Source organism: Prionailurus bengalensis, chromosome B2 (assembly GCF_016509475.1).
Source record: "Prionailurus bengalensis isolate Pbe53 chromosome B2, Fcat_Pben_1.1_paternal_pri, whole genome shotgun sequence".
Classification (NCBI taxonomy): Eukaryota; Metazoa; Chordata; class Mammalia; order Carnivora; family Felidae; genus Prionailurus; species Prionailurus bengalensis.
The window spans coordinates 144512458-144526111 of record NC_057349.1 but is presented as its reverse complement, the minus strand read 5'-3'; the positions used below and the strand labels follow the sequence as shown (position 1 = coordinate 144526111).

Genomic DNA, 13654 nt, shown 5'->3' with positions numbered 1-13654 from the left:
ATGAGGAGATTCCAAAGGTACAGAGATTCTTTGGGATCTGGGAAATAGGTTGTGGTATCTTGCAAGCAAGACTTCTAAATGCAGGTATAGATTTTAGCCCACTGGCCAGAATACACAATATTTCTATTTTCTCCAAAGCTATCTTAGAAATTAAATAAAGTGTAGAGATTCATTATTAACATACATTTTTAAACTATCAGATGACTCTGCATAAAAGTAACAGTTGGTTCTTCTTTGTGTTCAAGATTTGTGTGTGTGTGTGTGTGTGTGTGTGTGTGTGTGTGTGTGCATGTTAGGAGGGGAAGACTGGATTAAAATCTTTGTTTATAATTAAAAAAAACCCCAGATGCTCTATTATTTAGGATTCTATGTTCTTTTTTATGGACCATTATTGGAGGTCAAGGGCTGAGATTGGTGTCTACGTAGATTTCAGAAGAAAGTTCCCCCAAAGGGGTCAAAGCTAGAAACCATTCACTAATTCTGATGATTCAGCTTATTAATGATAATGACAACAAACACTGGCTGCTGTACGCCTTCCTGAGCACTTAGAAGGAAACAGGTGATGGCTCAGAAAAAAATCAAGGCAAGCTGAAATTATAGCATGTTAAATTAAATTAAGTAAATAGCCCCACATTCTGTAAGGACAGATTACTACCCACCTGAAGACTGGTTTCTAGGAACCTGTCACAAGGCTTTGTCATTGGCTCCATTCAATTCAATGCTTTTATCAATGATTTGGAAGAAGAACAGAATTGGGAGGTGCAGTAGTATTTTTATTGTTATTATTTATTTATTTATCTTTTGCATACATCTCGGTTGTCTTTATTGAAAGATGATACAGAAATGATAGAGTGATACCTAAAGGGTCTTGAATATAAGATAAGAAGACAGAGGTCCCTAATGGAATGTCCCCGAACCTTCTGGCACTGGCCCCTGCAGGATCTGTTAAGTCTCCTTGCATGATTGCTGCATATTCCTTCCGGTGCTCAACCAGCTTCAGGAATACTTCATATTTCTTGTCATAGTATCTTTTATCCTCCAGTCTAGGAAACACGACTTTCCCAACTTTGCTCATTCTAGCCATTGCCTCCGGTACAGAAGTGAAATCCCCAGAGGCACCGGCACCCAGAATAACAGCTCCCACAAGAACAGACTTCACCTCTTGCGACAGGACCACAGGCATGCCTGTAATGTCCGCGTGCACCTGCACAAAAGGGGATTCCTGCTCAGGTCTCCACACAGGGAAACAGCGCTGATACAGTGCCCTGCCACCCCCAAGGTCTCTATAAAGAGGTGGGTCCCCAAAGCAATGGCTTGAACTGTGGCCACATAGAGAATGGCAAGATCATTGAGGTCCTGAGACAGGTAATATTTTAAAAAACAAGACAGGGTATTAAGTAACATTAGGAATTATTTTAATTTTTACAAGTATGCTGAAAGGATATTATGGTTATCTAAAAGAGCATCCTTTTTTCCTGGGGCAAAATATCAAAATATGTGTATATGTCACTGAAATGTTATAATGTCTGTGTGTTTATCCACAAACAATCTAAAAGTAAAATAACGTACGTGTGTGTGTGTGTGTGTGTGTGTGTGTGTAATGAAGACAAAGAAAAATCCCCAGAACTGAAGGACATGACTTTGCACTTTGAAACAGCCCACTCAAAAAATAAACCCACATGAAGTACTTGAATACTGGAGATTAAAAAATATCCTAAAAACTACCAGAGAGAAAATATAGGTTACATGTGAGGCATGAAGAATGAGAATGGCATTAGGCATCTCACAGCAACTGTGGGACCAGGAATATAATTCTGGGGGGAAATATGAAATTTTTATCCACCCAAATTGTCAAGTAGGTGTAAAGGTAGGGTCAAGACATTTTCAGACATAGAAGATATTAAAAGATCTATTGAGTCAACTGATTTTCAATTAGAGTTCAAAGACATTCCATTGGGAAAGGACAGTCACTTCAACAACTGGACAGCCATACACAAAAGCACCAAGTTGGACCCCTACCTCACACCATGCACACAGATTAGCTCAAAATGGACAAACAACCTAAATATAAGACCTAAACCGTAACACTTCTAGAAGAAAACAGGGGCAAATCTCCATGGCTTTAAATTTGACAAAGGATTCTTAGACATGACACTAAAAAACAACAAAAGAAAACTAGATAAGTTGGACTTCTTCAAGATTAAAAAATATTGTGCATCAAAGAACATTATCCACAAGGCAAAAAGCAACCTACAAAATGGGAGGGAACATTTACAAGTGATATATCTGATAAAGGCCTAGTATCTATAATATATAAAGAACTTTTACAACTCAACAACAAAAAGACAAACAACCCAACTTAAAAAATAGGCACAGGATTTGAATAGACAGTTCTCCAAAGATATACAAATAGCGAACAAGTACATGAAATGATGTTCACATCATTAGTCATGAAGGAAATTCAAATCAAAATCACAATGAAATACGACTTCACACCCACTACGATGCGTATAACTTAAGAAAATGGAAAATACAAGCACTAGTGAGAATATAGAGAAGTTAGAACTCTTGTTCATTGCTGGCAGGAATGTAAGATGGTTCAGCTGCCATGAAAAATAGTTTGGCAGCTTCTCAAAATGTTAAATAGAATTACCATATCATTCGGCAATTCCACTCTTAGGTATACAGCCCAAATAACTGACAACAGGTACTCGAACAAATACTTGAGCACAAATATTCATAGCAATCGCTAAAAGGTGGAAACAACCCAGATGTTTGTCAGTGGGTAAATGAATCAACAAACTGTGGTATATATACACAACAGAATATTATTAAGCCACAAGAAGGAATGAAGTACCCATACATGCTACAATATGGCTGACCCTGGAAAACATTATGCTAAGTGGTTGCTCATTGCTAAGTCTGGGCGAAGGGGAAAGGGAGTGAGTACAGGGCATTATTTTGGGGTGATGGAAATATTTTAGAACTAGTAGAGGGAATGGTTGCACAGCATTAGAGATGTCCTAAATGACAATGAATTTTTCACTGTAAGATGTTTAATTCTGTTACATGAATTTTACCTCCATTAAAAAAAATTCACGTATCTTTTCTAAGGATTTCCTCCAATAAAATGAAGAAGTAATAAATTAAAAAAGGAAAGAGATGTGAGATCCAGGAATCAGGGGGTCAAATCAAGGAGGCTAAGGGATCTGGTAGATGACAAGACATGGGGATCACATGACAAGTGTGCATCAGGTCTGACGTGAACCCAGGCCAGGTGGGAGCAAGACAGAAGGTCCAGAGAAGAGATCCCTAAGAGCAGAAAATCACTAGACTGCCTAATAGATCCGGGTGTATACAAAAAAGATTTGTAAAACTGGTAGAGAATTTGGGGTGGGAATTAGTGAAAATCCATGAAAAGCTTACAAAAATTACGAATTCTAGCGAGAAATGTAAAAGTATACTACATGACTCAGTTATAAACAGCATTTTCCTACTCATTAAAGATCTGAACACTGAAGATTTACATAACCAAAATTAGAACGTAATTATCTATTATATTGGGAGCATATGAGAAAGGACGTGTGTGTGTGTGTGTGTGTGTGTGTGTGTGGGTGTATGTGGTGTAATGTTGACAGGTGAGTTAAAGGGAGCTCAATCCTAATGTTGCAAACTGAGAACTCAAAAGATAATGATTATAGCTGAAAAAAAAATCTAGAAGTACTAGGATTGGAATGTTATTTAGACAGCAGAAGGTAAATGCCCATAGAATCCGTTTAAGGAGTTCAAAGTGGTTTCCTTTGGGATGAGGGAATTGTAGGTGCTTCTCAGAACTTTTTGGCTCTCCACGTGCACATATCAAAGTTGAGCTTTTAATAACTAGATTAAAAGAAAATGTTTAATGCCAAAATAGATTGGATGGGTGCACACTGCATCATGACAGCCTCGTGGGGCTTGGGTTAGGGACAGGATGAGAGCAGGGCCCGAGGACCCACGAGGGGACTAGAGAGGATTTCATCTTTTGTTTTTTTTATTTTTTATTTTTTTTAATATGAAATTTATTGTCAAATTGGTTTCCATACAACACCCAGTGCTCATCCCAAAAGGTGCCCTCCTCAATACCCATCACCACAAAAGGCCCCGAATAGCCAAAGTAATATTGAAGAAGACCAAAGAAGGAGGCATCACAATCCCAGACTTTAGCCTCTACTACAAAGCTGTCATCATCAAGACAGCATGGTATTGGCACAAAAACAGACACACAGACCAATGGAATAGAATAGAAACCCCAGAACTAGACCCACAAAAGTATGGCCAACTAATCTTTGACAAAGCAGGAAAGAACATCCAATGGAAAAAAGACAGTATCTTTAACAAATGGTGCTGGGAGAACTGGACAGCAACATGCAGAAGAATGAAACTAGACCACTTTCTCACACCATTCACAAAAATAAACTCAAAATGGATAAAGGACCTGAACGTGACACAGGAAACCATCATCTTTTGGTTTTTTAAAGAATAATGCTCAAAGACGAAAGGTTCACAATTATTCATTCCAGGTTGTGGGAAAGCTGGTAAATTGCTTTGGTATTTGTTCAATCTGTACTTTTCTGTATAGCTAACATTTCTTAAATTAACATATGTTAATGAACTCTATAATCAGCTTCACAATCCAGGATGGAAAGCTACCTGAAGGACGGTTTACACACACACACACACACACACACACACACACACACACACGACTGCTGAGCTACTAGCTTAAAACAAAGGGTCTTTTAAAAAATGTCTGCAGAATTCATAGAAATCCGGCATTCTGATCAAGGGATGCGTAACAGTGGACCCATGGGGCTCTGTCTTAGTTCTCTGGAACATACCTGGAGGCCGTGGTCTTTTCTAAGGTGGTGCATATTCAAGGAATGGTGATGAGGGACTCAGGAGACTGGTAGCCCTGGGCGATGCTTGCAGACATCTCTGGAAGACTGTCCTCTACAAGAGAGGCTGAGGGATGACTGGTCCAGCACAAGTGGTCCTTATTACTGACAACATTTTTTGCTCGCCTTCTATGAGGATGCTGTGATCGCATTTAAGTTTCCTTTATGCAATTTACTTTCCTAAATGCAATTTTTTATACCTGTTTTCTACTTTTGTAAGAAAGATAAATAACAAAGAAAGCCAGAAAAATCTGTTCAAAAGAGTCATTTCCAAGGTATCACACTGAGAGAATGTGGATTGGGTCTCCTGCATTTAACTGCATTTTTATTACTGACTGCCGATAATGGCAACCTCACGCTTAACCAGCGGTACAGATTATTGCTTTCGGTTTTTCAGTGTGCTTATGAAATCACAAAAACATGCAATGCTTTTTGTTCCTGTTGCTTATTTCACAGATCCTTAGAAGTCACTTTTTTTTTTCATTTAAAAAGGGTTTAGTGAGGAGCAATAAAAGTATAGACTTAGTACAACGGATAACACACTTTTTCTTATAAAGATATCTAGCTGCTTATACACGCATACACATGTACATCATATGGGTTAAATTACTAGAGGAAATAAAATTTTTAGAAATTGCAACGTTTTCTGATTGTTAAGCGTATCAGCTAGCTTTAGGGTATTAATTTTACTCTACTTATATTAATTGAAGCCCAAGCTTCAGAATAGTGGGGGATAAACGTTAAACTGATCTAAGTAAAAGGGTTTGTCCTTTATTCCCTCTTCTGGAAATAAGGGGGTAGAGATGTAAAGAGAAAACAGTAAGCCCCCCAGCCCCCACTATATAGCCTTGAAGTAACCAGCTCACAAGTCTCAGTATCACTTAGAAAAGATCATCTCATCGGTACTTCTATATAACATGAGGCAGACGGAACATATAATTATCCATATTTAATTAAGGGTATATAAACCCGTGTTACCTGGGATCAATATGCCCTGTGGTAAGCTACTTCCATCAGATTCCATGAAGGAACATTGTTTTGCATAGCTTTCTAGGAACCCGTCTGTCGCACAAAACAAGGCCGATCTGTGGAAGGAAGCTTACCAAAGTCACACTGGGCACGTTAAGGAGAAGGAGCAGAACTGGCTTGTCCGGTGTTGGAATTTCTCCGGCCAAAAAACACAGGTGCGAACTCCCTGCCCCTTCCTCCCTAACCTAGCCTCCCCAGTCGCTGCCTTCCAAAGGGTGTTTTGAAACCGGGAAAGGCAGGGCGCCGCCGGCCTCCAAACACCGCCTACGCGCACCGTTTCTCAGCGCAGGCTTCGGCGTCTAGAGCGTCAAGGCTACGCATCCACGCACGTGCCGGGTGGAAATTCCACTCCTCCTCTTCCACGCGGATTGTGCGCAGGCCCACCCCGGGCGGCGGACGCTGGGCCAGCCCTTGGACGGAGCCCATCCCCGGGCGCGGGATGGAGGAGGGCTCCTACCTTTGCTTCCCGCCGCCGGCGCGTCACTCGGCCCGAACGCGCGCAGCTGCGCCCCGCCCGCTCCCCCAGTCCTCCCCGGGGGCTTCCGCCCTGGTCCCAGGCACTAACCGTGCACGGGAACGGCCCCGGGCCCGCACCACCCCCCCCCCCCCCCCGCCACCACCCCCCCCCCCCCCCCAGCGGGGTCTGCAGCCTCCGAAGGGATGTGACCCAGTTCGGTGACCCGGAGACTCCGACCCGGGAGGCGCGACGCTCAGCCTCCGCCGCGCAAAGCGGCGGCATCTGCCGCCCCCTGCCGGCCCGGGTCGGCGCGCGCTTTGCTCAGCAGCGTTCCAGAAAAGCGGAGCACCTCCAAGGCACGTCCAGAGTAAAGGCCGCCTGCCGCGTGGGCCGGAGTTAAGTCTCCCTGCGTCAGAGCGGTGGCCCCAGGCGCTGGGATCGCCGCAGAAGAGGCGGTTTCAGGGCTGCGTCGCTGGAAACTCCAAGCCCTAGCGGGAAGCCAACTTTCCACATTGAGCACGTAACATAATCTACTTTATCTCCTCTGGTTTACCGTCTCTCCAGCGAGCAAGCCTCTGCAAAATCGGGCTTACGAAGAAGTTTTCTTCGGAGAAGCAAATGTTGGCTGTGCCGATTCCCTGCCTGGGAGTTGTTGGCCGCATCGAACTGATGCCCTTAAACGCATTTGAACAATCAATCAGGAAGGCGATTTGAAAAGGAACGTTCCATTCGACTGAACAGGTTTCTACTTGAGCACCAAGACGCCCTCTGCAGGTTTGGGGATATAAAAGAGAACTAAAATGAGCCGTGTGTTTCCTGCAGGAGTTCAACTCAGCTTGGCGATGTCCATCCCCAAAGCAGGAAGCAAACCGAACTCTGCACAACCAAGAGGCAAACTCAGTGCAAGAAATTAAAATGTGCAGACCTGAGCCGATAGTCCCGGGGCAGTGGCCCCAGAGTAAGTTGGTCTAGGCAGCACCCTTTAGGCAGTGGCCTCTGATTTGGATTCTGCTTTGTCTACCTGTCCTTGGCTTTGCCTCATTGCTGCAAATGCAGCAGGCGCTCCATAAATGCTTATTTATGATTGATGCAATGGTTGATAACTTTGGTGGATAATGAGAAGCTGGAGGCTTTCTGCAGCAGTGAGGCTGAAGGGTCTGGCTGGGGCATTCAATGCCCTGCCAGTCCCTACCCCAACCAGCCTCACTAGCTGTGTGACACTGGACCCGTTATGAACCTCTCCTCATGCCCCGGCCAGCAAAATGCAAATGATAATAACAGTGCCTCCTTCTTAGGACCAGGATGAAGGGTAAGTGGATATAATGTATGTAAAGTGTTTAGGGTGGAGCCTAGTACATAGCCAGTACTCAATCAAGTGGTGCTATTATCCTTTTTGTTACCACTGCTGTTCCTTCTTTTCCCAAGTTGCAATGCACTAGTTAATAGCAGTCACTTGAGGGGCGCCTGGGTGGCTCAGTCGGTTGAGCGGCCGACTTCGGCTCAGGTCATGATTTCACGGTCTGTGAGTTGGAGCCCCGTGTTGGTCTCTGCTGACAGCTCAGAGCCTAGAGCCTGTGTCAGATCCTGTGTCTCCCTCTCTCTCTCTCTCTCTCTGACCCTCCCCCGTTCATGCTCTGTCTCTCTCTGTCTCAAAAATAAATAAACGTTAAAAAAAATTTTTTTTTAAAACTAAAAAAATTTTTAAAAAAGCAGTCACTTGAAACCCAGATATTTGGGTAGGAAGGTGGCCAATTTGCACTGGCATAACACTGGACAAGTGAGTTTCAATCTCCTGAGCTATAAAATGGCAATGGTTATAATAGCAAAGGATATGGTGATTATTTCGTGATGTGACGTTGTACTTAATTCGTAGAGTTGATTGTGCCCAGTGCAGAGTGGACAAGCCTACAGTAAGTGGTAGCTAATAGTAAAACAAATTTTTTGTTTAATTTTTATTTATTTTGAGAGAGGGGGCAGGGCAGAGAGAGGAAGAGAGAGAGTCCCAAGGAGACTCTGAGCTGTCAGCACAGAGCCTGATGCGGGGGTCGAGCCCACGAACCCGTGAGTTCATGACCTGAGCCAAAGATCAAGTGTCAAATGCTTAACTGACTAAGCCACCCAAATAAATTTCCCAAATAAATTTTTTGAAAGGCTATGTTTAGACTAACCACCAATGCTTAATTGTCCCCTGAGGTAATATTCACGTCTTTGTCTCATTTCACTTTTCCATCCATTTACTTAGCAGAAGGTTAATTCTTAGCAAATTGCCAGTGTCTGAACTCTGTGACACGAAGGTCAGTGACTGTGTATAGCACTTTGTCTGAGTCTGAAGGGCCTTGAGGACTTTTGCTGGTGATGACCGGCGATTATGGCCTGGGTGGGTGGAGGGTCTTGTCAGAGAAACCAAACACAGTAACCTTTTAGCTCCGGCAATTATTCGGATATGCCGCTTGGTTTTGAGAAGTTGATCAAATAAAACTGAACAATATTTGCAACAGTCTGGCACTCCTTGCTGACGGGAAAGGATTCTGGAAGGAACGGGGCTAGAGACGCGTGGCAGGAGGCCGGCAGTGAGATATCGGGTACCCATCCCGTCTGTGTACCTTTTCAGGACGATATGCACACCCGTTACTGAACTGGAACGCAGACTTGGCAGATGCCTTTTACTCTCCGGGCGCCCTTCGGGACTCAGGAGGCCAGGCTGGAATGATTCAGAAGAGGGTTTTTAAAAGTCCAGGGAGGGGCGCCTGGGGGGCGCAGTCAGTTAAGCGTCCGACTTCAGCCAGGTCACCCAGGTCACGATCTCGCGGTCCGTGAGTTCGAGCCCCGCGTCGGGCTCTGGGCTGACGGCTCAGAGCCTGGAGCCTGTTTCCAATTCTGTGTCTCCCTCTCTCTCTGCCCCTCCCCCGTCCACGCTCTGTCTCTCTCTGTCCGAAAAATAAATAAACGTTGAAAAAAAAAATTAAAAAAATAAGTAAATAAAAGTCCAGGGAACTACTTTCTGTTTCCGTGCTCTAAGACTAAGCACCAGAGAAACTACTCTTTTGTGAAGGTCAGATGATCCTAGAAAAGGGAGGGCCCTACCTTCTTTTCTTCACACATGACAACTTACTCTTTTTCAAGGAACCCGGAGCTCCCCAGTTTGTAGTATACCCTACCTTAAGTCACAGCCTTTAGGTTAAAATGTATAATATTTATCAAGCACCCCCTCCAGTCATCTGACCCCATTCTGATTTTCCACTCTTAGCATCCTCCCCCCATGCTCTTGGTCTAACCATGACTTTCAAAAGCCAGGCAGGTAAAATGATTCCTGATGAGAGCCAGTTACAAATTTTTATTTTATTTTTTAACGTTCATTCATTTTATTTATTTAAAAATATTTTTTAGTGTTTATTCACTTTTGAGAGACAGAGAGAGACAGAGCACGAGCAGGGGAGGGGCAGAGAGAGGGAGACACAGAATCCGAAGCTGGCTCCGGGCCCTGAGCTGTCAACACAGAGCCTGACGATGGCTGGAACCCACAAACTGTGAGATCATGACCTGAGCCAGAGTGGGACGCTTAGCCGACTGAGCCACCCAGGCGCCCCGATATTCATTTATTTTTTGAGAGAGAGAGAGAGAGAGAGAGAGAGAGAGAGAGAGAGAGAGAGTGTGTGTGTGTGTGTGTGTGTGTTCATAAGCAGGGGAGGGGCAGGAGGGGAACAGAGGATCTGAAGTGGGCTCTGTGCTATTAGCTTAGAGCCCAATGCAAGGCTCGAACCGACGAACCCGAAGATCACGACCTGAGCTGAAGTCAGAGGCTTAACCAACTGAGCCACCCTGGCACCCCAGCAAGTACAACTTTTAAAAGTATAGTCACTAGCAAACCGGAGTATTGTCACTTTCGCCAGCCACACAGAACCACATTCACTGTCACTCTTCCCTCTGAGCTGTCTCCACCCCTCCAACCCAGACTCAGTCGGAGCAGCTCAGGCCTGGGAGATGTTTCCGGCAGGGATGAAGGTGCTGGGAGCCTGCCCCCTGGGCCAGGGCACCCACGAAGATGTGATCCGAACAGGCTATGCTTCATTCTCCCGAAAGGCCAGAGGGGTCGCAGGCTCCAGAGTCCAGGCCACCTCTCTGGGCAGCCAGTCCTGGGGCTCCTCCCAGTCTCCGTGAGGAGGCTCACGGACTGGCTCAAAACACCCTTACCTCCTCTCATCTCCTGCCTGTACCCTCGTGCCGCCTTTGCTCTGGGGACAAAATAGAACCCTGAAGGGGCTCACTCAGTTTCCTCGGGGAAACTGCATACTCCCTGTCAGCAGAGAAGGGTTCTCCCTCTCCTGGTGCTTGGCTCGCGGCCTCCTCTGGTACCTCAAGTCAGTGTCCTCTGCTCTGGCCTCCTCATCACCCATGCGCTCTCCCATCAACCCCACAATGTGGCCTTTGCCCCACACTCCCTCCAGCCCCGTCTCTGTATCTTCCCTCTACTCCCGCACGGACCCACTTCCTGAAAGAGCTGTCTGCACGTTGTTTCCATTTTATCTGCCACCGACGCTTCAGCTGTGGCCTGGCACCCCCTCCCCCCTGTCTGCTGCCCCCCTCGTGGCTGAGCTCAACGAACATTTTTCAGTCCTTATCCTTATAAAGGGACATTTCGGTCGAGTAGGAATTGGAGCTCCTACAGCACTGAGGAAGAGAGTCGGAGTGTCCCCCAACTGATCTACAGCTGGGGCTTGAGTACAAATGCAGAGCTGGGAGGACCCTCTTACCCTGTCTTCACCTCCCCGATTGGCCTGGGGACAGAGGAGCCACCTGGGAGAAAACTACTGGGATGTCCACACTCTAATGCCTGTTGACGTTCAAGGATGTAAAGAGGTGACCAACTTGTGGAAAACCACTCAGGCTTCCTGGGAGAGAATGTACCATGAAGGGGAAAAGGACCTTATACCAGAAGTCTACCCCAATACCATGATGTCAAATTGGAGGGACTTCTGGTTCAAGACAGAATAAGGCACTAATGCCAGAAGTCCATTCGCATCCTGACACCATAGAACCAAAAAACACGTACTTGAATATGCTTTGCAAAAAGATTTCGTGTTTATGATAACTGAAGATTGGAACACTTTGGACCCCCCCAAGAAACTTTGTGTTGTTATATCCCTGAATGAACGTAACGGGTGGGAGATGGCATCCTTCCAATAAGCCAAAACCTCCCTCTCTGTGTGCAATGACAATTTGGAGTTAATTGTCTGTGAGCCACTGAGGATAGATGAACAAGCTCCTTTACCTAACAAAGGCACAGTGATATTGAGGTGCTTTGACACCAGTAGCGGAACGTGGGTGAGAACAAATCTCCGGCTCTACTTTCTTTGGAAGCAGATGTGCTTGAAGCTCTTTGGGCTAACTGTAAGAATCTGATCCGTGTCTAGGTGGGAGAGGGAAGCGTTTTAGCAAAGTACTTTTGTTAAGCTATAGAAAGAGCTGAATTATGAAACACATGTCAATAGATCCAGATGTACAGTGAAACCAATAAAGCTGAGGCTGCAGGGTCCCCTGCAGCAGATTGTGTTTTTTTTCCAAGATGGCGGCAATAGGACTGCCCATCACGTATGCTCTTCTTACAGAGTGAGGCCAACAGTCTTCCCACCGACAGGTAGGCCCTACGTGTTCTCCTTTTGAGTCCGGGCAGGCCTGTGACCATGATGCGTATACTTTCCGAGCTAGGTCTCAAAGAAGCTATAACTTCTGCCAGATTCTCTTGGAACCCAGCTGCCACACGGCGAGGAAGCCCAGGATACATGGAGAAGCTACAGGTGTTCTGGCCTGTAGTCCCAGCTGAGGTCCCAGTGACAAGACACCTTTGAGAGGAATCCAGCCCTCACCACCATCTGACTGCAACATCGGAGTGACCCTAAGTGAGAGAACCACCAGGCTAAGCCCAATCAACTTACACAGTTGTAGGATATGATAAAATAATTGTTCTTATTGCTATGAAATGGATCACCACGTTTAGGGGTGATTCATTCCATCGCAATAAACAATTTTAACAGGCCCCTTGGAGACTCTGCAGGGGCCCCAGCAATGTGTCCAATGTGATCATATGCTTTTGTAAGATTTACAAAGGTAAGATATTTTAGCCACAATTGGTTAAAATTTCTGTCTCTTTCCACCCTGACTTCCCCTCTGTCTCTGCAAGTGGCATTAGAGTAGGTGTGGGCATTTTGAGGATTCAGCTAAAGGCAAATTGAGTTGGGGTTCATTTAACTTGGGCTCAGTGTGGTGTATTTATGTGCTGTGGATTCACTTCTGTGTAAGTTACTACTGTAAATAGCTTCCAAAATATTTCTAACAACCGCTGTCCCGGTTTGGGGGTGTGACAGGAATGTGTAGGACTACAGATCGTATCATGACAATGCGCTATATGGCATGTGGATTTGAAATGTACAAAGTTAGAAGAGAGTCTGTGGGAATTATTCCAAACTTTACAGCTCAGACATAAGAATAGTTCAACAGATGGGGCACCTGGGTGGCTCAATCGGTTGAGCATCGGACTCTTGGTTTTGGCTCAGGTCATGATCTCACGGTTTGTGAATTCGAGCCCCGCGTCGGGCTCTGTGCTGACAGGGTATCACTTGCTTGGGATTCTCTCTCTCTCCTCTCTCTGCCCCTCCCCTGCTCATGCTCACTCTCTCTCTCAAAATAAATAAATATTAAAAAAAAACTTTCTAAAAAAAACAGTTTGACAGAGGCTTTCCTAGATGTGACTATTATCCTGAAAATTTATCTTTTATTATGAATAATAAGCTATGGAAGCTGAAACTTTTACAGTCTATCAATAATAAAATGTAAGGGAAAGAATGAATTATTTTTCCATTCTCTCATGGGATCTGATGTTACAAAACCATTGTTATATGAAGATTCAATAAAAAAATTAGCCAAAAAGGTTAGGGAAAGAGCATTACAGAGGTGGCTCGTGAATTTAATAAAAATATGCTATTTTCCTAGGTTTCTTATATATTTGGTGATAGCAGTGGACAGGGTGAACTTTTGTGGGAGGCCAGACCCTTTTGAGATTGGCATTGTTGAGATGCTCAGCTTTAAAGCCCTGGCTTCCCTTGGCTTCTCTGAACCTCCAGTCAGTTCTTCTCTCCAGCTAACTGGTCCCCGTAACCTGGAGGGACGTCTCTTTCTCTGGGACCTCCCGTGGTCCCTCTTTCTTCTGTCAGGGCACCCTCACCCTACTCTCATTTCA

The 13654-nt window shown here is 45.0% G+C and overlaps 1 pseudogene; it reads right to left on the bottom strand.

Moving 5' to 3' along the window:
* Window positions 1-643: 643 nt before the first annotated feature.
* On the bottom strand, window positions 644-1911 carry LOC122489044 (annotated as a pseudogene).
* Between the last annotated feature and the right edge of the window lie 11743 nt (window positions 1912-13654).